At 43.3% G+C, this 27,331-nt stretch overlaps 1 protein-coding gene across 1 annotated transcript in view; it reads right to left on the minus strand.

Moving 5' to 3' along the window:
- Positions 1–27,331, minus strand: part of LOC112217060 (membrane-associated guanylate kinase, WW and PDZ domain-containing protein 2) — a 310,671-nt gene that overhangs the window by 196,577 nt on the left and 86,763 nt on the right.

Below are 27,331 nucleotides of genomic sequence, written 5' to 3' on the forward strand. Positions count from 1 at the left end.
GTATATGTGAAATTAGTTTCGGTAAAGTTTAGGTTCAGTTAAGAGGCAATTATCGTGGGTGATTATCAACTGGGCACTGCACTTTCAAGAAGGAGTGCAGCAGGCCATACTGTCGGGAGAAGGAGTGCAGCGGGCCTTACTGTCGGGAGAAGGAGAGCAGCGGGCCTTACTGTCGGGAGAAGGAGTGCAGCAGGCCATACTGTCGGGAGAAGGAGTGCAGCGGGCCTTACTGTCGGGAGAAGGAGTGCAGCAGGCCTTACTGTCGGGAGAAGGAGAGCAGCAGGCCATACTGTCGGGAGAAGGAGTGCAGCAGGCCATACTGTCGGGAGAAGGAGTGCAGCAGGCCTTACTGTCGGGAGAAGGAGTGCAGCAGGCCATACTGTCGGGAGAAGGAGTGCAGCAGGCCATACTGTCGGGAGAAGGAGTGCAGCAGGCCTTACTGTCGGGAGAAGGAGTGCAGCGGGCCTTACTGTCGGGAGAAGGAGTGCAGCGGGCCTTACTGTCGGGAGAAGGAGTGCAGCAGGCCTTACTGTCGGGAGAAGGAGTGCAGCGGGCCTTACTGTCGGGAGAAGGAGTGCAGCAGGCCATACTGTCGGGAGAAGGAGTGCAGCAGGCCTTACTGTCGGGAGAAGGAGTGCAGCAGGCCATACTGTCGGGAGAAGGAGTGCAGCAGGCCTTACTGTCGGGAGAAGGAGTGCAGCAGGCCTTACTGTCGGGAGAAGGAGTGCAGCAGGCCTTACTGTCGGGAGAAGGAGTGCAGCAGGCCATACTGTCGGGAGAAGGAGTGCAGCAGGCCATACTGTCGGGAGAAGGAGTGCAGCAGGCCATACTGTCGGGAGAAGGAGTGCAGCGGGCCTTACTGTCGGGAGAAGGAGAGCAGCGGGCCTTACTGTCGGGAGAAGGAGTGCAGCGGGCCTTACTGTCGGGAGAAGGAGTGCAGCGGGCCTTACTGTCGGGAGAAGGAGTGCAGCGGGCCTTACTGTCGGGAGAAGGAGTGCAGCGGGCCTTACTGTCGGGAGAAGGAGTGCAGCGGGCCTTACTGTCGGGAGAAGGAGTGCAGCAGGCCTTACTGTCGGGAGAAGGAGAGCAGCAGGCCTTACTGTCGGGAGAAGGAGCGCAGCAGGCCATACTGTCGGGAGAAGGAGCGCAGCGGGCCTTACTGTCGGGAGAAGGAGAGCAGCAGGCCTTACTGTCGGGAGAAGGAGCGCAGCAGGCCATACTGTCGGGAGAAGGAGCGCAGCGGGCCTTACTGTCGGGAGAAGGAGTGCAGCAGGCCTTACTGTCGGGAGAAGGAGTGCAGCGGGCCCTACTGTCGGGAGAAGGAGTGCAGCGGGCCCTGCTGTCGGGGGAAGGAGTGCAGCGGGCCCTACTGTCGGGAGAAGGAGTGCAGCGGGCCCTACTGTCAGGAGAAGGAGTGCAGCGGGCCCTACTGTCGGGAGAAGGAGTGCAGCGGGCCTTACTGTCGGGAGAAGGAGTGCAGCGGGCCCTACTGTCGGGAGAAGGAGTGCAGCGGGCCCTGCTGTCGGGGGAAGGAGTGCAGCGGGCCCTACTGTCGGCAGAAGGAGTGCAGCGGGCCCTACTGTCGGGAGAAGGAGTGCAGCGGGCCCTGCTGTCGGGGGAAGGAGTGCAGCAGGCCCTACTGTCGGCAGAAGGAGTGCAGCAGGCCCTACTGTCGGCAGAAGGAGTGCAGCGGGCCCTGCTGTCGGGAGAAGGAGTGCAGCGGGCCCTGCTGTCGGGGGAAGGAGTGCAGCGGGCCCTGCTGTCGGGAGAAGGAGTGCAGCGGGCCCTGCTGTCGGGAGAAGGAGTGCAGCGGGCCCTGCTGTCGGGAGAAGGAGTGCAGCGGGCCCTGCTGTCGGGAGAAGGAGTGCAGCGGGCCCTGCTGTCGGGAGAAGGAGTGCAGCGGGCCCTGCTGTCGGGAGAAGGAGTGCAGCGGGCCCTGCTGTCGGGGGAAGGAGTGCAGCGGGCCCTGCTGTCGGGAGAAGGAGTGCAGCGGGCCCTGCTGTCGGGAGAAGGAGTGCAGCGGGCCCTGCTGTCGGGAGAAGGAGTGCAGCGGGCCCTGCTGTCGGGAGAAGGAGTGCAGCGGGCCCTGCTGTCGGGAGAAGGAGTGCAGCGGGCCCTGCTGTCGGGAGAAGGAGTGCAGCGGGCCCTGCTGTCGGGGGAAGGAGGGGCAACGGGGGAAAACTGTAACAAAAATGAGATATAATATATAATAAAAACTAGATATAACTCCCCTTATTTTTATATAATAAGATTCTTTCAACAACAGTGCTATATAGACGTATTTAGGAAAAGTAAAGGACGGAGGGGGGTATGACTTTAAAAATGGCCGAGTAATAAATTTGTTAAATTCATGAGCACTCCAAATGTCTGCTTTAAGCAGTTCTAGTTTTAAGAAAGATGTGGATGTATTTCATGTCTCAATTGGAAAATATCCTTCGATATGATGCTATGGATAACTGGGGATGATGCACCCTATGAGGAAAATAGCAACAATAGTTTCTATACCTAACCTGCCCAACACCTGGGTCTATGGGAGCAGGTGTGACTTTGGTATTGTCTTTGACTCAACACCTGTAACAATGCAGGAGCAGATAATTACTTTCCATCACCTTTCTGTCTCCTGAGTCCACATTGACACCTGTGTCTGGACCCAACCAATATGCCTCCTGTAGCGTAACTAGCCCGGCTATATGGAAGAGATAACTAGCCCGGCTATATGGAAGAGATAACTAGCCCGTCTATATGGAAGAGATAACTAGCCCGGCTATATGGAAGAGATAACTAGCCCGGCTATATGGAAGAGATAACTAGCCCGGCTATATGGAAGAGATGGAGGATGGACAACAACATTGTAGGTAATCCACAATACTAACCTAATTGTCAGAGTGAAAAGAAATAAGCCTGTACAAAAAATGTGCAAAGAAATGCACTTTTGTCCTGAACACAAAGTGTTATGTTTGGGGCAAATTCAATACAACACATTACTGAGTAGCACTCTAAATATTGTCAAGCATAGTAGTGGCTACATCATGTTATGGGTATGCTTGAAATCATTAAGGACAGGGGAGTTTTTCAGGATAAAAACATTTATGGAATGAAGCTAAGCACAGGCAAAGTTCTAGAGGGAAAACCTGGTTCAGTCAGCTTTTCACCAGACACTGGGAGATGAATGCACCTTTCAGCAGGACAATAACCTAAAACTCAAGGCCAAATATACACTGGAGTTGTTTACCAAGAAGACAGTGAATGTTCCTGAGAGGCCAAGTTACAGTTTTTACTTAAATCTATCTATGGCAAGACCTGAAAATGATTGTCTAGCAATGATCAACAACCAATTTGACAGATCTTGAAGAATTTTAAAAAGAATAATGGGAAAATGTTGCACAATCCAGGTGTGGAAAGCTCTTAGTTACGTACCCAAAAGAGTCCCAACTGTAATTGCTGCCAAAGGTGATTCTACAAAGTATTGACTCAGGAGTGTGGATACTTATGTAAATTAATATTTCTGTGTTTAATTTTCTATGAATTTTCAAACATTTAAAAAAAAAAAATTCAATTTGACATTATGGGGTATTGTGTAGGTGAGAAAAACATATTTAATCAATTTTGAAATGTTCATAATATTTTGTAATTATAACGGCTCCCCCACGTGGAGGTTTGTGCTCTCTGATTGGCTCAAAGTCAAGCTGTTAGCCACTGACAAAGCGTTACGATTCTACAAGTATTAAAGGCAGGTTCATTGCTACCGGGTCGGCACGCAGCAAGTACTGCGTTTGTTCTAGCAAGAGACAGGTACTTCTCACAGTGGGAGGCCGTACTGTCGGCCGTCTGTCGGCAGTGAGATTCTCGGTCGGTGAAGCCGGCTTACATCCCTGAGCAGCCGTGACGTGATTTATTGGTGGGGATATAATGGTCTGATTTTAGAAAGATCCACTCATGCCATGTAGTTATGTGATTGCTTAAGTATGATCGTTAAGCGGCAGCAACTTTCTCTGCAGGCTGAGGCTGACATCACGTCTGTCTCCATGGTGATGGAGCGCACGTAGGCTGTGTTTGAGAAAAACAGAGCGATGGTGGGAGAGAGAGAGGGAGAGAGGGTGAGGGAGAGAGAGGGAGAGATGGCGGGAGAGAGACAGGGGGAGAGGGTGAGGGAGAGAGAGAAAAAGAGTGAGAGAGAGTGAGAGAGAGTGAGAGAGAGAGAGAGAGAGAGAGAGAGAGAGAGAGAGAGAGAGAGAGAGAGAGAGAGAGAGAGAGAGAGAGAGAGACAGTCGGAAATCCACTAGGAGAGGGATGCAGCAGTGAGTGTCAGTGTCAGGAAGCAACCGGTCGGGAATACTAACCATGGCCAGACCCCACGAAGACACACACAAGCACACGCTGAAGCCTTGGTCATTGTTGCTGTCAGTCATTTGCAGTTCTGTCAACAGTCAGCAGTATCAAGTGAAAAATAGTCTTTGAGCACAAATGTCACTGGAGCTAATACTGACATTAAATGACTATTGGACAGAGAATCCACACTGCACCCTCAAACAGACAGATAGAGAGAAAGTGAGGGAGAGATTTGAAGGAGGAGGAGGAAGAGGGACAGAGGAGGACATTGAAAGACAAGGGGGAGAGGGGGAAGAGAAAGAGATTGAGGAAGATGACAGGGGAGAAAGAGATGGAGAGAGAGAGAGAATCTGTTTCTAGCTTTGTCCCCAAATCCTCATCTGACCACACAGATGGCTATTTCAGAGCTATGATAACAGCCCCTGGTCATTCTACCTCATACCTTCATTCATGGGGCTCACTAAATGGGAGTCACTAAACCAAGATCCAACCTAGATTCAGCTTTTCTTGCCAGAAGAAACACAGCTGAGAATGGGAACAAGAGTAATCAAGATCCAACATTACTCCATGCCCGTGATTGAGTTGGGATGTGTGACACAAAAACACGGCTAACATCATGTTTGTTTACTTGACCTTTGGCTGTGGATCCGCCAGCATCTGAGCAAACATGTTTTCTTTTTCAGGGGATTGGACCTATTTGGTTGGAAAAGTCATCCGTCTTTATAGAGAGAGAGAAAAGAGAGAGAGAGCGAGAGAATTGCTTTCATGGATTCTGATTTGTCTCGGCTCCAATTAAATCCACTCCCACAGAGAGCGAGCGTCAGCCCAAATTAGAAGAGACACAGAGACCGCACAGCAGAAGTGTGTCCTCTTCTCACCTCACACACGATCCAGGTAACAACGGCAGCGCAGGATAAAAGCCCATCACCCTCATTCGTCGACTGTGATTTTTTTTGTAGAATTTCATGTTTTCGCTAAATTTCCTGAGTACTGTCATGACGTTGCCCTCTTTGGGTATATCAAACCCCATCCCCCCCCTCCCTGCCTCCCCCAGCTTCCTTTAACTAGGCTGCTGTGGTCAGAGAGAGGTCGTAAATTCCTGAGAAGACCCCGCCACATGGCCACACAGTATAAGAGGCAGAGTATATTTTCATTGAGAACAAAGAAATTTCTTCCACCTCACAGAACTTGAGGTACGAACAAATGTCATGTTCCGGAGAAAGTATAAAAGATCGGTGAAGAATCCAGAGAGAGGGCGGAAAATTCTACAACAGAAACTAACTTTTCAACAGCGAACAAGATGACACACTGAGCGTAAATATATATATTGATTGCAATTGTTCCCGAATGAGTGAGCGTTCATGTGCAAAGGATTAGCATTTCAATTGTTATAATTATCACTCTGTAGTGACTTCCCCTTTTGTCTAACAAGCCGCCATGCCAGTTTAGCCCACTAGGGCACATTCTCCTATCATTTCTTGTAACCATATTTACTTTGTTGTTTTGTTTATGCATTTCTGTGAAGTACTTAGTTAGTAATAAATAAATGATTTAAGACAATTGATGTATGGATGACTCATAGTGAAGACTGGGTTCATGCAGAGAACCAACAATTTACGACGTTTGGAATGAGACAAACGTGAGGTAAAGTAAATACTCTTTATTATCTTCTGCTGCAAAGCTATTGATTTATCTTGTCAGCAGCAGCAGCTCTCTCTCTCTCTCTCTCTCTCTCTCTCTCTCTCTCTCTCTCTCTCTCTCTCTCTCTCTCTCTCTCTCTCTCTCTCTCTCTCTCTCTCTCTCTCTCTCTCTCTCTCTCTCTCTCTCTCTCTCTCTCTCTCTCTCTCTCTCTCTCTCTCTCTCCTGCTGCGAGTGTTTGGTGCATGCTGGGAATTGTATGCGAAGGAGTGCGTGTGTTGTGTAGAGTTGTTAAATTGTTACATGATGTCATGTTTTGTGAAAGGTTTTTGTTGTTTTGGGAAAAATGGAGGGTTACAAAAGGGAATTTTGAATCCTTGAGACAATGTGGGAGGTTCTTGAGACAATGGTGGGAGGTTGGGAAGGCCCAAATACGAGTGTTTTGTCAACAGTATACTGCTCTGTCTCAAATTGAAGTTAAAGAGACTACTAAGGCCCTTGAACAGGACATCAAGTCTATTGAATTGGGGCTGCTCACTCAGAACGACCCTGGACTAGTCATGAACTTAACTTAACAAGCACTTTTGAGGGTCTATTGGGGAGGATTTTTATGAAGTGGTGTGTGAATCCTTTCATGAGGGTTCTCTTCCTGTATCCTGTGCAGTGCTTTCACTGTTGCCAAAAAAGGGGGATTTGGCTCTCATAAAAAATTGGAGACCTGTTGCTTTGCTGTGTGCAAAATTGTTTCTAAATGTCTCTCAAACAGGTTGAAAGAGTATCTGGGATTGTTGTGTAGGTGTAATGAAGGGTCCCACAATAGCACTGTCTGCGTATGCAGATGACGTGATAGTTTTTATTACAGTGGGTGAGGATGTTACAGTTCTCTCAAACACTTTAAAGGTGTATGAGGGGGCCTCCTCAGCTAGAGGGAAAGAGTGAAGCGCTGTGGGCAGGTCAGCTTCAGATGGGGTCCACTCCACGGTTACCAGGGGGCTTCAGTGGGGCAGAGATGGGATGAAGACTTTGTTTTTTTTCTAGGCTCTGATGTCTTTCAGAAAAAGAACTAGGAGGGTGTAGTGGAGAAAGTGTGTGCCAGACTGTCAAGATGGAAATGGGTGCTGCCCCAGCTGTCTTATAGGGGAAGGGTACTGGTAGCTAATAATCTTGCTGCCTCTACCCTGTGGCACAGACTAATGATTTTGCAGCCACCAAAGGGTCTGATACAAGAGCTTCAGAGGACCCTTGTCAATTTCTCCTGGTCTGGACAACACTGGAGCCTGCAGCCCTGTACCTGCCACTGCAGAAGGGTGGGCAAGGCCTGGTGGACATTTCCTCTAGGATCATGGCTTTCTGGCTTCAAGCAGCCCAGAGACTGTTGTACAGTGACGGTTCTAGCTGGGTCGACACAGCCTACACACTGATGAGGAGAGCGGGCTGTTTGGGCTTAGACAAGCACCTTTTCCTCTTAAAGCTGGAGGGGGGTGAGTTGCCTGGCCTGACTCCATTTTATGAGTCTGTTATGCAGGCTTGGAGGGTTCTTGTCAATTCCCGTAATGCTTGCATGCCACCGGGGATGTGGCTTTTTGAAGAGCCTCTTTTTCATAACACTGCCATCCAGTCCCGTGCTCTGGGTTCAGCCAGCCTACGTTCATGTCTGCTAGGCGTGGGGTGTACCAAGCTGGGTCATCTGATGCGGAGCAGGAGCAGATCGTTGGAGGAGCTGGGAGAAAGAGCAGGGATCCGATCATCTCGCCTACTGAGGAAGGTTGTCGCTGAGGTCTGTGACTCCTTGCCAGTACTTCATCTGCAGTATGTGACTGACACTTCCAAATCTGATCGGTGGAAGGAGGGTCTGGATTATATGTTCCCTGCACTGATTGTTAGTGCTGCGATGGGGGCATTCGAGGAGGATGTGGGGATGCTGCTTTCCTTCCATACCCCGGAGCTGGGGGAGTTCAAGGAGGTGGGAAAGAAGGCCATGTACAGAATATGTGTAAAGGTATCCCATGCCTCTTCCCTGGAAGGGGTAAAATCGACGAGGTGGGCGGGTGTGCTTGGTCCAGGTGCCTCCCCAAAAGGCTGTTGGCGATCATTATGCAAACTGCCTATTGATAAGAGGACAGCTGACCTCCAATGGAGGATAATACATGGAGCTATAGCCACTAACATGCATCTGGTACACCTGGATCCTACTGTTGGGGAGGGGTGTCCATTCTGTGCGGAGTCTGAAACATCTGTTTTTACAGTGTCCCAGGTTGGTTGGGATGATTGACCTGATCACTAATTGGTTCTCAGCGTTGGGAGAGGTTCTCTTCCCAACTGTATATACAGTGCCTTGCGAAAGTATTCGGCCCCCTTGAACTTGGCGACCTTTTGCCACATTTCAGGCTTCAAACATAAAGATATAAAGATATAAAACTGTAAAAAACTGTTTTTTGTGAAGAATCAACATCAAGTGGGACACAATCATGAAGTGGAACGACATTTATTGGATATTTCAAACTTTTTTAACAAATCAAAAACTGAAAAATTGGGTGTGCAAAATTATTCAGCCCCCTTAAGTTAATACTTTGTAGCGCCACCTTTTCCTGCGATTATAGCTGTAAGTCGCTTGGGGTATGTCTCTATCAGTTTTGCACATCAAGAGACTGACATTTTTTCCCATCCCTCCTTGCAAAACAGCTTGAGCTCAGTGAGGTTGGATGGAGAGCATTTGTGAACAGCAGTTTTCAGTTCTTTCCACAGATTCTCGATTGGATTCAGGTCTGGACTTTGACTTGGCCATTCTAACACCTGGATATGTTTATTTTTGAACCATTCCATTGTAGATTTTGCTTTATGTTTTGGATCATTGTCTTGTTGGAAGACAAATCTCCGTCCCAGTCTCAGGTCTTTTGCAGACTCCATCAGGTTTTCTTCCAGAATGGTCCTGTATTTGGCTCCATCCATCTTCCCATCAATTTTAACCATCTTCCCTGTCCCTGCTGAAGAAAAGCAGGCCCAAACCATGATGCTGCCACCACCATGTTTGACAGTGGGGATGGTGGGTTCAGGGTGATGCGCTGTGTTGCTTTTACGCCAAACATAACGTTTTGCATTGTTGCCAAAAAGTTCAATTTTGGTTTCATCTGACCAGAGCACCTTCTTCCACATGTTTGGTGTGTCTCCCAGGTGGCTTGTGGCAAACTTTAAACAACACTTTTTATGGATATCTTTAAGAAATGGCTTTCTTCTTGCCACTCTTCCATAAAGGCCAGATTTGTACAATATACGACTGATTGTTGTCCTATGGACAGAGTCTCCCACCTCAGCTGTAGATCTCTGCAGTTCATCCAGAGTGATCATGGGCCTCTTGGCTGCATCTCTGATCAGTCTTCTCCTTGTATGAGCTGATAGTTTAGAGGGACGGCCAGGTCTTGGTAGATTTGCAGTGGTCCCATTTCAATATTATCGCTTGCACAGTGCTCCTTGGGATGTTTAAAGCTTGGGAAATCTTTTTGTATCCAAATCCGGCTTTAAACTTCTTCACAACAGTATCTCGGACCTGCCTGGTGTGTTCCTTGTTCTTCATGATGCTCTCTGCGCTTTTAACGGACCTCTGAGACTATCACAGTGCAGGTGCATTTATACGGAGACTTGATTACACACAGGTGGATTGTATTTATCATCATTAGTCATTTAGGTCAACATTGGATCATTCAGAGATCCTCACTGAAATTCTGGAGAGAGTTTACTACACTGAAAGTGAAGGGGCTGAATCATTTTGCACGCCCAATTTTTCAGTTTTTGATTTGTTAAAAAAGTTTGAAATATCCAATAAATGTCGTTCCACTTCATGATTGTGTCCCACTTGATGTTGATTCTTCACAAAAAAATACAGTTTTATATCTTTATGTTTGAAGCCTCAAATGTGGCAAAAGGTCGCAAAGTTCAAGGGGGCCGAATACTTTCGCAAGGCACTGTATTTGGGACAAAGTACAGGTATAGTCAAAAGGGTGTAGTCGTGTTGATTAATTCTGTGTTAGGGGCAGTAAAATTTGCGATATGGAAGACCCGAAAGAATAGTATTCGGGGACAGGGGTCTGTGGATGTGGTGGGAATGCTGGAGGGAATGTTGGCAGCGAGACTAAGGGTTGAGTTTGCCTATTATAAACTTGTCAACAATATTGATCTGTTTATGAGTATATGGGGTATTCAGAGGTTGTTGTGTTTAGTTACTGTGGAGGAGGAATTGGAGTTGTGTTTTGAATTCATGTGTAACTATGCTTAAGATTATTTCTCTCTCTCTCTTCATTCAGGCTTGGGCTTCTCATAATACTCCCTGGCAGCAGTGTGTGTGTCATACTTAATCCAGCCACCCTGCTCTAATTGGCTAACTGCAGCCATTTCCCCTGCTCTGAGGAACATGGAGATTAGAATACATGTTTTAAACATTCAAGGAGCAAAAATGAGTCACACTACGGATAGACTACATCTCTGAGGGATACATGAGTGAGAGCAGGGGCTGAGCACAGAAGTACTGGGAATGGAATTGATGCCTGTACAAAGAGAGTGTGGGAGAGAGAGAGTTAGAGCATTGACAACAGCGCCAAGGCTCCTTCTACTTTGTGATGTCACTATTGCCAGACGTAGGGAGTAGTTATGGGGGGGGTCTATACATTTCCAGGTTGGGATATTATTTTTGATGCTATATCATATTGCTAGTTGGCTGTACCCGCAACAAAACTACAGTATTTTTGATGCTATATCATATTGCTAGTTGGCTGTACCCGCAACAAAACTACAGTATTTTTGATGCTATATCATATTGCTAGTTGGCTGTACCTGCACCAAAACTACAGTATTTTTGATGCTATATCATATTGCTAGTTGGCTGTACCTGCACCAAAACTACAGTATTTTTGATGATATATCATATTGCTAGTTGGCTGTACCCGCAACAAAACTACAGTATTTTTGATGCTTTATCATATTGCTAGTTGGCTGTACCTGCACCAAAACTACAGTATTTTTGATGATATATCATATTGCTAGTTGGCTGTACCCGCAACAAAACTACAGTATTTTTGAAGCTTTATCATATTGCTAGTTGGCTGTACCTGCACCAAAACTACAGTATTTTTGATGATATATCATATTGCTAGTTGGCTGTACCCGCAACAAAACTACAGTATTTTTCCTTCATAGCTTGTTCTCCATCTTCTTGTTAAACTCAGGAGCCAATTAGTTTTCAGCACTTCTATTTCCATGACTGATCAAACCTAGTTTACTCATGGCTCATGGTTCTCTCTCTTGTCCCTCTGCAGCAGACATATGGTGAGCAATATGTTCGGAACATTGAATCGCAATAAAATCACAGTATCGAATCGCAAAACATTTAGAATCATGGGAATCTTTATACATCGTATCGGCACCTAAGTGTCACAAGAATATCATATCGTGAGGTCCCTGGTAATTCCCAGCTCTACTGTAGTAGGGAAGCAGAGTTTAAGCTTTGGGACATGGTGCTACTCTCATGTTTTTGAGGTGAGATGAGAAGTGACTCACAAAGGAGTTTATATAAGTTATGACTGACTGAACTGAGCTCACCTGACCCACCTGGACAGAGGCAGAGGAGTACAGCCCCACAGGACATCAATATTAGATGTGACCTTAAGCCAATCTCCCTTCTGCGCCGAACAGAACAGTGACATAAAGTCAAACATGGTTTCATGTTTCTAATGCTGTACTCGTACTGTGCACAGACACAGTACAGGGTCAATCCATTTGAATTCAATCACTTCTTGAAAGCAGGTCTTTTGATTTGAACAAAACCTTCCATACATATTTGGCCATCGTAGGAGTGCTCAGAAAATCTGAATGCCAAAACATGCAAGAGATAAGTTGACCATTTTGCATACTCCACCATACCACAAGATATCCATGTCTTCATCACTGGAAACGATAAACGGTTGAGACTGATATCATTTAAAAGCTTACAATTAGAGTTTTTGGACTATTTGACCATTTATGGAAAAATATGTTGAAAAAAAACCGAAAACAACATTTTCAACCTTAAACGTCAATTGTCTAAACACGCGTAAACTCCATTTTTTTCATATTCATATGTTGTAGCTTAGAGCCTATTTCACATCATCTGAGGTTTTTGTGTTGTGCCTGCCATCGGTTGAGACACAACATGCTCTTGAATACAACAGGGTGGGTGTCATGTTTGGGCTGACAAATGTACAAACATTTAAACTTTTAAGTTGCATTTAAGTTGACTTTTGACAGTGGGCGGACCGGTGGTCACCTTTGTGTTAGTAATTGAAAGTTCAAATTTCAATTCAATTTATATTTCAGTGGTGTACAAGCTAAATTGTAGTGTTCTGAAGGGATACTGTAAATCCATTCTATGAATTCTGTTTCTATGATTGAAATGACACCCACCCTCTATTTAAGAGCATGTTGTGTCTCAACCGATGGCAGCACAACACTAAAACCTCAGATGATGTGAAATAGGGCCTAAGCTACAACATATGAGTTTAGACGTTTTCAGATAATTGATGTTAAAGGTTTAAAAATGATTTCATTTTTTTCAATAAATAACTGAATTGTTTGCTAGCACTGTTTGTAAGCGTTTGAATTATGTAAACCGTTTATATTTTCTAGTAATGAAGACATGGATTTCTCTTTCATGGGCAAACATGAATGGAAAGTTTTGCTTAAATCAATTTAAACAAAACATTTTGCTGTCAAAAAGTGATGGAATTTAAATGGATTTACCCTATATGCACGCACACACACGCCACATTTACTCACACGCCACATTTCCACACACACACACACACACACACACACACACACAAGCAACCCTTCTTCAATACAACACCACCCATGAATGACTCACAATCCATTTCAAGTGAATTTCCCATACGGTTGGCTTCATAACTCCATCAGGAAAACAAGGATGGTGATATAACACACCATATCTGCCTGCTACCAGTCTGAGCAGAAAGGTACACATTTACATACGCAAGTATCAATCAACCCAGCCACCAGCTATAATTCCATTAATCAGCATAATTGGCCCATAATTGGCTCTCATCAACACCATACAGATGCCATCACTCAAAACCCAACACTGTTTCTATACCACTTGAAGACAAACATTGCCATTTTTCCCACAACACCGATATTCTCTCCCTGTGTGTGTGTGTGTGTGTGTGTGTGTGTGTGTGTGTATCTCGTATATCATACTGGATGATCTTAGAAGAAGAGAGTGTGTGTGTCTCTTATACTGACTGGTTCTAGAAGTAGTGGATCTTGTCTGCATTACGGCCCACTAGATGACACTTGTGTATCTGGTTAACTTCACACTGCGTGGGCCCCAATGGAGGTCATGCGATGACGATACAGTGAAAATAGGCTATGGGACAAAAATCCACTCAAATGTAGTTTGTAGTTTACAGACTCACAGAAATCACACAGCTAGCTGGTTGGATAGTTGTCTTTTTTCTGTGGTCGGCACGCAAAACAGACACACACACACACCCACACACAGCTGAAATAGGGGTATCTAGGAAATAAATATTCCTGGACGTGTGTGTGTGTGTGTGTGTGACAGTGAGTAGTGATGAGGGTTGATGTTAGCTTGTCATCCTCCTGACAGATACATTAGGAGAGCACTGGGGGGTTGTCCTATCTCTCCATCATACAGTATGAGCAACAACATGCCTCAACATTATGTAATGACCACTCAACACTGTCTACCCGTACTGTATGTTCTAATGACAACACTGTCTACCCATACTGTATGATCTAATGACAACACTATCTACCCATACTGTATGATCTAATGACAACACTGTCTACCCATACTGTATGTTCTAATGACAACACTGTCTACCCATACTGTATGATCTAATGACAACACTATCTACCCATACTGTATGATCTAATGACAACACTATCTACCCATACTGTATGATATAATGACAACACTATCTACCCATACTGTATGATCTAATGACAACACTATCTACCCATACTGTATGATCTAATGACAACACTATCTACAAATACTGTATGATATAATGACAACACTATCTACCCATACTGTATGATCTAATGACAACACTATCTACCCATACTGTATGATCTAATGACAACACTATCTACCCATACTGTATGATCTAATGACAACACTATCTACCCATACTGTATGATCTAATGACAACACTATCTACCCATACTGTATGTTCTAATGACAACACTGTCTACCCATACTGTATGATCCAATGACATTACTGTCTACCCATACTGTATGATCTAATGACATTACTGTATACCCATACTGTATGATCTAATGACCTAACTGTCTACCCATACTGTATGATCGAATGACATTACTGTCTACCCATACTGTATGATCTAATGACATTACTGTCTACCCATACTGTATGATTCAATTACATTACTGTCTACCCATACTGTATGATCTAATGACCTAACTGTCTACCCATACTGTATGATCGAATGACATTACTGTCTACCCATACTGTATGATCTAATGACATTACTGTCTACCCATACTGTATGATTCAATGACATTACTGTCTACCCATACTGTCTGATCTAATGACATCACTGTCTACCCATACTGTATGATTCAATGACATTACTGTCTACCCATACTGTATGATTCAATGACATCACTGTCTACCCATACTGTATGATTCAATGCAATTACTGTCTACCCATACTGTCTGATCTAATGACATCACTGTCTACCCATACTGTCTGATCTAATGACATCACTGTCTACCCATAAGGTCTGATCTAATGACATCACTGTCTACCCATACTGACTGATCTAATGACATCACTGTTAGCCCATACTGTCTGATCTAATGACATCACTGTCTACCCATACTGTCTCATCTAATGACAACACTGATCTAATGATAACACTATCTACCCATACTGTCTGATCTAACGACAACACTATCTACCCATACTGTCTGATCTAACGACAACACTATCTACCCATACTGTCTGATCTAATGACAACACTATCTACCAATACTGTCTGATCTAACGACAACACTATCTACCCATACTGTATGTTCTAATGACAACACTATCTACCAATACTGTATGATCCAATTACATTACTGTCTACCCATACTGTATGATCTAATGACCTAACTGTCTACCCATACTGTATGATCTAATGACCTAACTGTCTACCCATACTGTATGATCTAATGACCTAACTGTCTACCCATACTGTATGATCTAATGACCTAACTGTCTACCCATACTGTATGATCTAATGACCTAACTGTCTACCCATACTGTATGATCGAATGACATTACTGTCTACCCATACTGTATGATCTAATGACCTAACTGTATACCCATACTGTATGATCCAATTACATTACTGTCTACCCATACTGTATGATCTAATGACCTAACTGTATACCCATACTGTATGATCTAATGACATTACTGTATACCCATACTGTATGATCTAATGACCTAACTGTCTACCCATACTGACTGATCTAATGACATCACTGTTAACCCATACTGTCTGATCTAACGACAACACTATCTGACAACACTGATCTAATGATCTAACGACAACACTATCTACCCATACTGTCTGATCTAACGACAACACTATCTACCAATACTGTCTGATCTAACGACAACACTATCTACCCATACTGTCTGATCTAACGACAACACTATCTACCCATACTGTCTGATCTAATGACAACACTATCTACCAATACTGTCTGATCTAACGACAACACTATCTACCCATACTGTCTGATCTAATGACAACACTATCTACCCATACTGTATGGTCTAATGACCTAACTGTCTACCCATACTGTATTATCTAATGACCTAACTGTCTACCCATACTGTATGATCCAATTACATTACTGTCTACCCATACTGTATGATCTAATGACCTAACTGTCTACCCATACTGTATGATCGAATGACATTACTGTCTACCCATACTGTCTGATCTAATGACAACACTGATCTAATTATCTAATGACAACACTATCTACCCATACTGTCTGATCTAACGACAACACTATCTACCCATACTGTCTGATCTAACGACAACACTATCTACCCATACTGTCTGATCTAACGACAACACTATCTACCCATACTGTATGATCTAATGACATCACTGTCTACCCATACACTATGATCTAATGACATTACTGTCTACCCATACTGTATGATCTAATGACAACACTGATCTAATTATCTAATGACAACACTATCTACCCATACTGTCTGATCTAATGACAACACTATCTACCCATACTGTATGGTCTAATGACCTAACTGTCTACCCATACTGTATTATCTAATGACCTAACTGTCTACCCATACTGTATGATCCAATTACATTACTGTCTACCCATACTGTATGATCTAATGACCTAACTGTCTACCCATACTGTATGATCGAATGACATTACTGTCTACCCATACTGTATGATCTAATGACCTAACTGTATACCCATACTGTCTGATCTAATGACAACACTGATCTAATGATCTAACGACAACACTATCTACCCATACTGTCTGATCTAATGACAACACTATCTACCCATACTGTCTGATCTAACGACAACACTATCTACCCATACTGTCTGATCTAATGACAACACTATCTACCAATACTGTCTGATCTAACGACAACACTATCTACCCATACTGTCTGATCTAATGACAACACTATCTACCCATACTGTATGGTCTAATGACCTAACTGTCTACCCATACTGTATTATCTAATGACCTAACTGTCTACCCATACTGTATGATCCAATTACATTACTGTCTACCCATACTGTATGATCTAATGACCTAACTGTCTACCCATACTGTATGATCGAATGACATTACTGTCTACCCATACTGTATGATCTAATGACCTAACTGTATACCCATACTGTATGATCTAATGACCTAACTGTATACCCATACTGTATGATCTAATAACATTACTGTATACCCATACTGTATGATCTAATGACCTAACTGTCTACCCATACTGACTGATCTAATGACATCACTGTTAACCCATACTGTATGATCTAATGACCTAACTGTCTACCCATACTGTCTGATCTAATGACATCACTGTCTACCCATACTGTCTGATCTAATGACAACACTGATCTAATTATCTAATGACAACACTATCTACCATACTGTCTGATCTAACGACAACACTATCTACCCATACTGTCTGATCTAATGACAACACTATCTACCCATACTGTATGTTCTAATGACAACACTATCTACCAATACTGTCTGATCTAACGACAACACTATCTACCCATACTGTATGATCTAATGACCAAACTGTCTACCCATACTGTATGATCTAATGACATCACTGTCTACCCATACACTATGATCTAATGACATTACTGTCTACCCATACTGTATGATCTAATGACAACACTGATCTAATTATCTAATGACAACACTATCTACCCATACTGTCTGATCTAATGACAACACTATCTACCCATACTGTATGGTGTAATGACCTAACTGTCTACCCATACTGTATTATCTAATGACCTAACTGTCTACCCATACTGTATGATCCAATTACATTACTGTCTACCCATACTGTATGATCTAATGACAACACTGATCTAATTATCTAATGACAACACTATCTACCCATACTGTCTGATCTAATGACAACACTATCTACCCATACTGTATGGTGTAATGACCTAACTGTCTACCCATACTGTATTATCTAATGACCTAACTGTCTACCCATACTGTATGATCCAATTACATTACTGTCTACCCATACTGTATGATCTAATGACCTAACTGTCTACCCATACTGTATGATCGAATGACATTACTGTCTACCCATACTGTATGATCTAATGACCTAACTGTATACCCATACTGTATGTTCTAATGACAACACTGTCTACCCATACTGTATGATATAATGACAACACTATCTACCCATACTGTATGTTCTAATGACATCACTGTTAACCCATACTGTATGATCTAATGACATTACTGTCTACCCATACTGTATGATCTAATGACATCACTGTCTACCCATACTGTCTGATCTAATGACAACACTGATCTAATTATCTAATGACAACACTATCTACCCATACTGTCTGATCTAACGACAACACTATCTACCCATACTCTGTCTGATCTAACGACAACACTATCTACCCATACTGTCTGATCTAATGACAACACTATCTACCAATACTGTCTGATCTAACGACAACACTATCTACCCATACTGTATGGTCTAATGACCTAACTGTCTACCCATACTGTATTATCTAATGACCTAACTGTCTACCCATACTGTATGATCCAATTACATTACTGTCTACCCATACTGTATGATCTAATGACCTAACTGTCTACCCATACTGTCTGATCTAATGACAACACTGATCTAATTATCTAATGACAACACTATCTACCCATACTGTCTGATCTAACGACAACACTATCTACCCATACTGTCTGATCTAACGACAACACTATCTACCCATACTGTCTGATCTAACGACAACACTATCTACCCATACTGTCTGATCTAATGACAACACTATCTACCCATACTGTATGATCTAATGACATCACTGTCTACCCATACTGTCTGATCTAATGACAACACTGATCTAATTATCTAATGACAACACTATCTACCCATACTGTATGATCTAATGACATCACTGTCTACCCATACTGTCTGATCTAATGACAACACTATCTACCAATACTGTCTGATCTAACGACAACACTATCTACCCATACTGTATGGTCTAATGACCTAACTGTCTACCCATACTGTATTATCTAATGACCTAACTGTCTACCCATACTGTATGATCCAATTACATTACTGTCTACCCATACTGTATGATCTAATGACCTAACTGTCTACCCATACTGTATGATCGAATGACATTACTGTCTACCCATACTGTATGATCTAATGACCTAACTGTATACCCATACTGTATGATCTAATGACCTAACTGTATACCCATACTGTATGATCTAATGACATTACTGTATACCCATACTGTATGATCTAATGACCTAACTGTCTACCCATACTGACTGATCTAATGACATCACTGTTAACCCATACTGTATGATCTAATGACCTAACTGTCTACCCATACTGTCTGATCTAATGACATCACTGTCTACCCATACTGTCTGATCTAATGACAACACTGATCTAATTATCTAATGACAACACTATCTACCCATACTGTCTGATCTAACGACAACACTATCTACCCATACTGTCTGATCTAATGACAACACTATCTACCCATACTGTATGTTCTAATGACAACACTATCTACCAATACTGTCTGATCTAACGACAACACTATCTACCCATACTGTATGATCTAATGACCAAACTGTCTACCCATACTGTATGATCTAATGACATCACTGTCTACCCATACACTATGATCTAATGACATTACTGTCTACCCATACTGTATGATCTAATGACAACACTGATCTAATTATCTAATGACAACACTATCTACCCATACTGTCTGATCTAATGACAACACTATCTACCCATACTGTATGGTCTAATGACCTAACTGTCTACCCATACTGTATTATCTAATGACCTAACTGTCTACCCATACTGTATGATCCAATTACATTACTGTCTACCCATACTGTATGATCTAATGACCTAACTGTCTACCCATACTGTATGATCGAATGACATTACTGTCTACCCATACTGTATGATCTAATGACCTAACTGTATACCCATACTGTATGATCTAATGACCTAACTGTATACCCATACTGTATGATCTAATGACATTACTGTATACCCATACTGTATGATCTAATGACCTAACTGTCTACCCATACTGACTGATCTAATGACATCACTGTTAACCCATACTGTATGATCTAATGACCTAACTGTCTACCCATACTGTCTGATCTAATGACATCACTGTCTACCCATACTGTCTGATCTAATGACAACACTGATCTAATTATCTAATGACAACACTATCTACCCATACTGTCTGATCTAACGACAACACTATCTACCCATACTGTCTGATCTAATGACAACACTATCTACCCATACTGTATGTTCTAATGACAACACTATCTACCAATACTGTCTGATCTAACGACAACACTATCTACCCATACTGTATGATCTAATGACCAAACTGTCTACCCATACACTATGATCTAATGACATTACTGTCTACCCATACTGTATGATCTAATGACAACACTGATCTAATTATCTAATGACAACACTATCTACCCATACTGTCTGATCTAATGACAACACTATCTACCCATACTGTATGGTGTAATGACCTAACTGTCTACCCATACTGTATTATCTAATGACCTAACTGTCTACCCATACTGTATGATCCAATTACATTACTGTCTACCCATACTGTATGATCTAATGACCTAACTGTATACCCATACTGTATGATCTAATGACATTACTGTATACCCATACTGTATGATCTAATGACATTACTGTCTACCCATACTGTATGATCTAATGACCTAACTGTCTACCCATACTGTATGATCGAATGACATTACTGTCTACCCATACTGTATGATCTAATGACCTAACTGTATACCCATACTGTATGTTCTAATGACAACACTGTCTACCCATACTGTATGATATAATGACAACACTATCTACCCATACTGTATGTTCTAATGACATCACTGTTAACCCATACTGTATGATCTAATGACATTACTGTCTACCCATACTGTATGATCTAATGACATCACTGTCTACCCATACTGTCTGATCTAATGACAACACTGATCTAATTATCTAATGACAACACTATCTACCCATACTGTCTGATCTAACGACAACACTATCTACCCATACTGTCTGATCTAATGACAACACTATCTACCCATACTGTATGATCTAATGACATCACTGTCTACCCATACTGTCTGATCTAATGACAACACTGATCTAATTATCTAATGACAACACTATCTACCCATACTGTATGATCTAACGACAACACTATCTACCCATACTGTCTGATCTAACGACAACACTATCTACCCATACTGTCTGATCTAATGACAACACTATCTACCCATACTGTATGATCTAATGACAACACTATCTACCCATACTGTATGATCTAATGACATCACTGTCTACCCATACACTATGATCTAATGACATTACTGTCTACCCATACTGTATGATCTAATGACCAAACTGTCTACCCATACTGTATGATCTAATGACATCACTGTCTACCCATACAGACTGATCTAATGACATCACTGTCTACCCATATTGTATGATCTAATGACCTAACTGTCTACCCATACTGTATGATCTGATTACATTACTGTCTACCCATACTGTATGATCTAATGACATCACTGTCTACCCATACTGTCTAATCTAATGACATTACTGTCTACCCATACTGTCTGATCTAATGACAACACTGTCTACCCATACTGTATGATCTAACAACATTACTGTCTACCTATACATTCTGATCTAACGACAACACTATCTACACATACTGTCTGATCTAACGACAACACTATCTACCCATACTGTCTGATCTAATAACAACACTAACTACACATACTGTCTGATCTAACGACTGTCTCCTTGCTACTCTCACAAGTGCTATAACAATACCACTTATGGTGAGGGAGTAATATCATGTTATAGAAAGTTAGTCTTTGTGTGTGTGTGTGTGTGTGTGTGTGTGTGTGTGTGTGTGTGTGTCTTCAGAGGTACAGTATCCTAGTCATGTCACCCAGAGAACACAAGCAATCCCTCTTGTGTTTGGTACAGCAATACAACCTTGAGGAACCAAAGAGCCCTGTGCCGTGGAGAGCAGTGGAAGACAAAACACACCGGATAGAAGGAGAAAGAAAAGAAAACAGAGGAGTAATTGTCTTCTCTCTCTCCAGAACAAAACTTAAACCAATATTATACAGAGCAGCCGAACAGAGAGAGGAAAACAAAACCTTTCTGTGGTTTACAGATTTTGCAGAGCGCAGAAAGAAATCCCCCCACCACAACATTTCTCCTGTGTGTGCAGGAATTTGCAGTGCTGGCGTGTGTATAATAAAAGTGGACGATTACCTGAAAAAATGAACAAAGCCTGTATTTATTCTTCTTACACTACAGAGTGAAACAAACCCAAGAGAAAAGGAATGAGAAAAGTAGAGAGCGGATAGACAACTTAATATACTGTAGGTCGTGACTCTCATTCTAACTCTCATTCAAATCAAATGATATTTGTCACATGCGCCGAATACAACAGTCTCTGTCCTACAGCTCTGTACTGTACTGTGGCCTTGTCTTACTTACAGGCTTACTTACAAACCCTTAACCAACAGTGCAGTTTCAAAAAATACGGATAAGAATAAGAGACTCTCATTCAACTCTCATTCAACTCTCATTCAACTCTCATTCAACTTAGAAACAATCACTGCAACCCAAGTTATTAACCTTCCTAATAACACCATTCACCATGTTGCTGAACCTATATTGACACAGAAGTAGCTACTTTAGGGTCTCTCTAGCCCATTGACTAATTCTATTCATTTGGTCAAGCCTACAGGTAATGATAGCAGGAAGCTATCAGCCCAAGACAAAATGTTATTGTGCCTTCAGTGAGTCAGACACAGTTTGAAATAGCAGAGCTGTCGCCCCACAGTTCAAACTCATGTCTCCATGAACGGGGGAAAGATTGAATCTTTCATTAGAGACGGGCGGTAAACTAAATCCGAGCAGAAGTATAACTGTGTGAGCATGCGGCTAAACAGAGCCCTCGTTTCCCCAACCCCCTCCGAGGCACTGTGTGTGGGGGAGATGGAATGCCTGATGACGGCACCAGATTATTGCTTCCATATTACAGGGAAATCATGAAAGCTCAGGTCTTATACAAAGCTCGCCACAGCTTCATCAGCAGTTTGTCTGACTCAGACTAGCTGGGAACTCGTTTTCATCTGGCCAGTATGGACAGAAGGGATAAAGCAGCAGAGACCAACTAAGATGATGCTATGCCTTGGGTGGAATACTGGATGGCAGGGAAGTATTACAGGTCCAGGATTTTATCCAGTCGCTACAGTACCCTTTCTTCCAACTGTAGTAAGTTTTAAGTTCCTCGGCGTACACATCACAGACAAACTGAATTGGTCCACCCACACAGACAGCATCGTGAAGAAGGCGCAGCAGCGCCTCTTAAACCTCAGGAGGCTGAAGAAATTCGGCTTGTCACCAAAAGCACTCACAAACTTCTACAGATGCACAATCGAGAGCATCCTGGCAGGCTGTATCACCGCCTGATATGGCAACTGCTCCGCCCTCAACCGTAAGGCTCTCCAGAGGGTAGTGAGGTCTGCAAACGCATCACCGGGAGCAAACTACCTGCCCTCCAGGACACCTACACCCCCGATGTCACAGGAAGGCCATAAAGATCATCAAGGACAACAACCACCCGAGCCACTGCCTGTTCACCCCGCTATCATCCAGAAGGCGAGGTCAGTACAGGTGCATCAAAGCTGGGACCGAGAGACTGAAAAACAGCTTCTATCTCAAGGCCAGACGACTGTTAAACAGCAACCACTAACATTGAGTGGCTGCTGCCAACACACTGACTCAACTCCAGCCACTTTAATAATGGGAATTGATGGGAAATTATGTAAAATATATCACTAGCCACTTTAAACAATGCTACCTAATATAATGTTTACATACCCTACATTATTCATCTCATATGTATACGTATATACTGTACTCTGTATCATCTACTGCATCTTTATGTAATACATGTATCACTAGCCACTTTAACTATGCCACTTGGTTTACATACTCATCTCATATGTATATACTGTACTCAATATCATCTACTGTATCTTGCCTATGCTGCTCTGTACCATCACTCATTCATATATCTTTATGTACATATTCTTTATCCCCTTACACTTGTGTGTATAAGACAGTAGTTTTGGAATTGTTAGTTAGATTACTTGTTGGTTATTACTGCATTGTCAGAACTAGAAGCACAAGCATTTCGCTACACTTGCATGAACATCTGCTAACCATGTGTATGTGTGACAAATAAAATTTGATTTGATGATTTGATTTGATTTATCACTGAGGAGGTGGGAATCAATGGAACAGGAATGGAACAGACATTTCCTCCACAAGTAACATTTCAGATATAGAATCCATCATTATAACAATACAGTAAGTCTGGAAAAAGCAACACTCCAGACTCAATATGTCAAGGGTTGAAATCACTAGAGAAAGAGAAGTACTTAGCATGACTCAACCCCACTCTCTTCCCACAACGCCAGAGCATCAGCTCAATATTATCAACCAGTGGGTTGTAGGAACCAGATGGCTCACTGGGAGCTTCATGTCAAGGTGGCCCTAGGCTGAACACATGCAGTATCTGAGACAGTGAAACATGTGGCTGGGTCTCAGACACACAGATCATGACCATGTTGCGTGTTCTATGTGTGGGGAGAGATGCACTCTTCTCTCTGGCTCTCTCTGGAGCCACATCTGCAGAAGAGCAATGCTTCACAGCTCATGCTCACTATGGCCTATCAACATCTGTGTCCCGCCCTGTCACTCAAAACCACCGGGCACAGAGCCCAACCCCTTTTCACTTTCACCATGAGTGACAGCCCACGTGGCCAATCACATCAGTTTTATGACCTCAATCCTGTTTTTGTATGTCCCTGTTTCTGGAGGGTCGTGCCTGTTTTTTCTCCGTTTAGAGAGAGAGAGAGTGAAAGAGAAAGAGAAAACGAAGGAGGGAGAGGGAGAGAGAAAAGAAAGAGAGCGCTACATTGAGAAGCGTCACACCTTCGAAGCAGGCAGGGAGTGGAGACAGTCGTTGCCATGGAAACCCCGTCTGGGCTCTAGTGAGTAAGTGAGCTGCTAAAGTGAGCGTGCTGCGCTGTGGCGTATGCGAGGGAGGGAGCCTGGCTTCGACCGATCTCACCTGAGGCTGAGTGAAGGATGAAGGGAGAAGGAGAGGGAGAGAGTCCAGACGGAGAGAAGGAGAACCAGAGAAGAGCTTGAGGTACAATTATAGTGAGACAGGGCTGATTGCACAAGCCTTAGATCTATAGAGCAGAGAAACAGGTCTCCTCACGTCTGTGCTGTGGGTAACACACACACACACACACACACACACAAACATGCCAGACTAATGGAGACACCTTTATTACAGAGCACACAACTCTTTCGTCTCCACACAGCCTCAGCTCAGAGCTCCACAATGGGGCCCTTTGTTCCAACTCCGTCGTGAGGCTCACACACACACAGTGTCAACCTGACTTTCATTAGGCAGCTTCTGTGCTAATAGAGACAGTGTGAATAATGCATGAAGGAAGGAGCACTCAGGAGCCATTATTATTATTATTATTCTATTGCTGCCATCAATCATAAACACAAGGATAACAGGAAAGGGACAGGAAAGGAGGGAGGGACACCTGACAACCCGCCTAACAAGCACATTCTCATCAGATAGTGAGGTAAAGCCTTTTGAATTGAGAGAGGTAGAGGATGACCCCCTACTGTGCCACACAGCTCTGACCAGTACCAAACAATCAGATCATCTTTCCCTCTCTCCCTTTGGGCACTTCTCATTAGTAAACACCCCCAGTGGTCTTTACTCCCTACTCATTAGCATACACTCAATATCCCTCTGGGCAGCAGCCTCACCATTAAACACACACTCTGGTACACTAGCTCCGCCCATTCTAACCCAATGCTCCCATTCCACATAGCAGCACATGCACACACACACGCTGCAATGTCAATCAATGGTATGTCAAAGAGGGGGAAGAGAGGTAGAGACAAAGAGAGCACACATTTTTCTTTTAAAGAGAGTTGAGAGAGAGAGAATATTTAATCTCTCTGTCTCTGAATTCAAAGGGCTTTATTGGTATGGGAAACATGTTTACATTGCCAAAGCAAGTGAAATAGATAATAAACAAAAGGGAAATTAACAATCAAAATTAACAGTAAACATTATACTCACAAGTTTCAAAAGAAATAGACACATTTCAAATGTCATATTATGGCTATATACAGTGTTATAATGATGTCTCTCTCCCAACTCCAACTGCTAAATCCCACTTAACAACCACAGTCTCTCCTGTGCTCTTTTCATCCTTCGAATCAGTTGCATTATTCAGAGTAACAGGTAAGCCCATTCCCCACAGAGAGCTTTACTGTGTCCACACACATGTAGACTGCCATCACAGGCAGTGAAGGAAGCCAAGAATAGCTACAGTAGATTAGTAGTCGTGCCGGGACAATACCAGCATCGCGATTCTTGTTAGTATCGTGGCAAGGAAACAAAACACAAAGCAGATTTAACTTCTTCAGGAAAACAGCCCTGATGTTGGAAACAAACATTATGTTGTCATCCAGAGTCACGTTAATTTATTTTCCAAACTATACCACATTTTACACACAGCAGAGAGAGAGATGAGAGAGAGAAGAGAGAAATAGAGAAAGGGAGAGAAGATCAGAAAGAGAAAGAAAGAGTAAGAAAAACAAAAAGGGAGAGAAAGGGAGAGAGAGAGAGGGGAAGAGAGGGAGAGAGAGAGAGGAAGAGAGAGAGGGGAAGAGAGGGAGAGAGAGGGGAGAGAGAGGGAAGAGAGGGAGAGAGAGAGGGGAAGGGGAGAGAGAGAGAGGGAGAGAGAAAGAGGAAGAGAGAGAGGGGAAGAGAGAAAGAGGAAGAGAGAGAGGGGAAGAGAGGGAGAGAGAGAGAGGAAGAGAGAGAGAGGGGAAGAGAGGGAGAGAGGAAGAGAGAGAGGGGAAGAGAGAAAGAGGAAGAGAGAGAGGGGAAGAGAGGGAGAGAGAGAGAGGAAGAGAGAGAGAGGGGAAGAGAGGGAGAGAGGGAGAGAGAGAGGGGAAGAGAGAGGGAGAGGGAGAGAGGGAGAAAGAGAGAGGGGAGAGAGAGAGAGAGAGGAAGAGAGAGAGGGGAAGAGAGGGAGAGAGAGGGGGAAGAGAGGGAGAGAGAGGGAGAGTAGGGGAGAGAGAGGGGGAGAGAGAGAGGGAGAGAGAGACAGAGGGAGAGAGAGGGATAGAGAGAGAGAGAGGGAGAGAGAGGGATAGAGAGAGAGAGGGAGAGTAGGGGAGAGAGGGAGAGTAGGGGAGAGAGGGAGAGAGAGACCCCATACATTCAGACTGCATACAGTATGGCAAACGAACACCCCACCATAGGCTCCG

The sequence above is a fragment of the Oncorhynchus tshawytscha genome, linkage group LG17 (genome assembly GCF_018296145.1).
Source record: "Oncorhynchus tshawytscha isolate Ot180627B linkage group LG17, Otsh_v2.0, whole genome shotgun sequence".
Taxonomy (NCBI): Eukaryota; Metazoa; Chordata; class Actinopteri; order Salmoniformes; family Salmonidae; genus Oncorhynchus; species Oncorhynchus tshawytscha.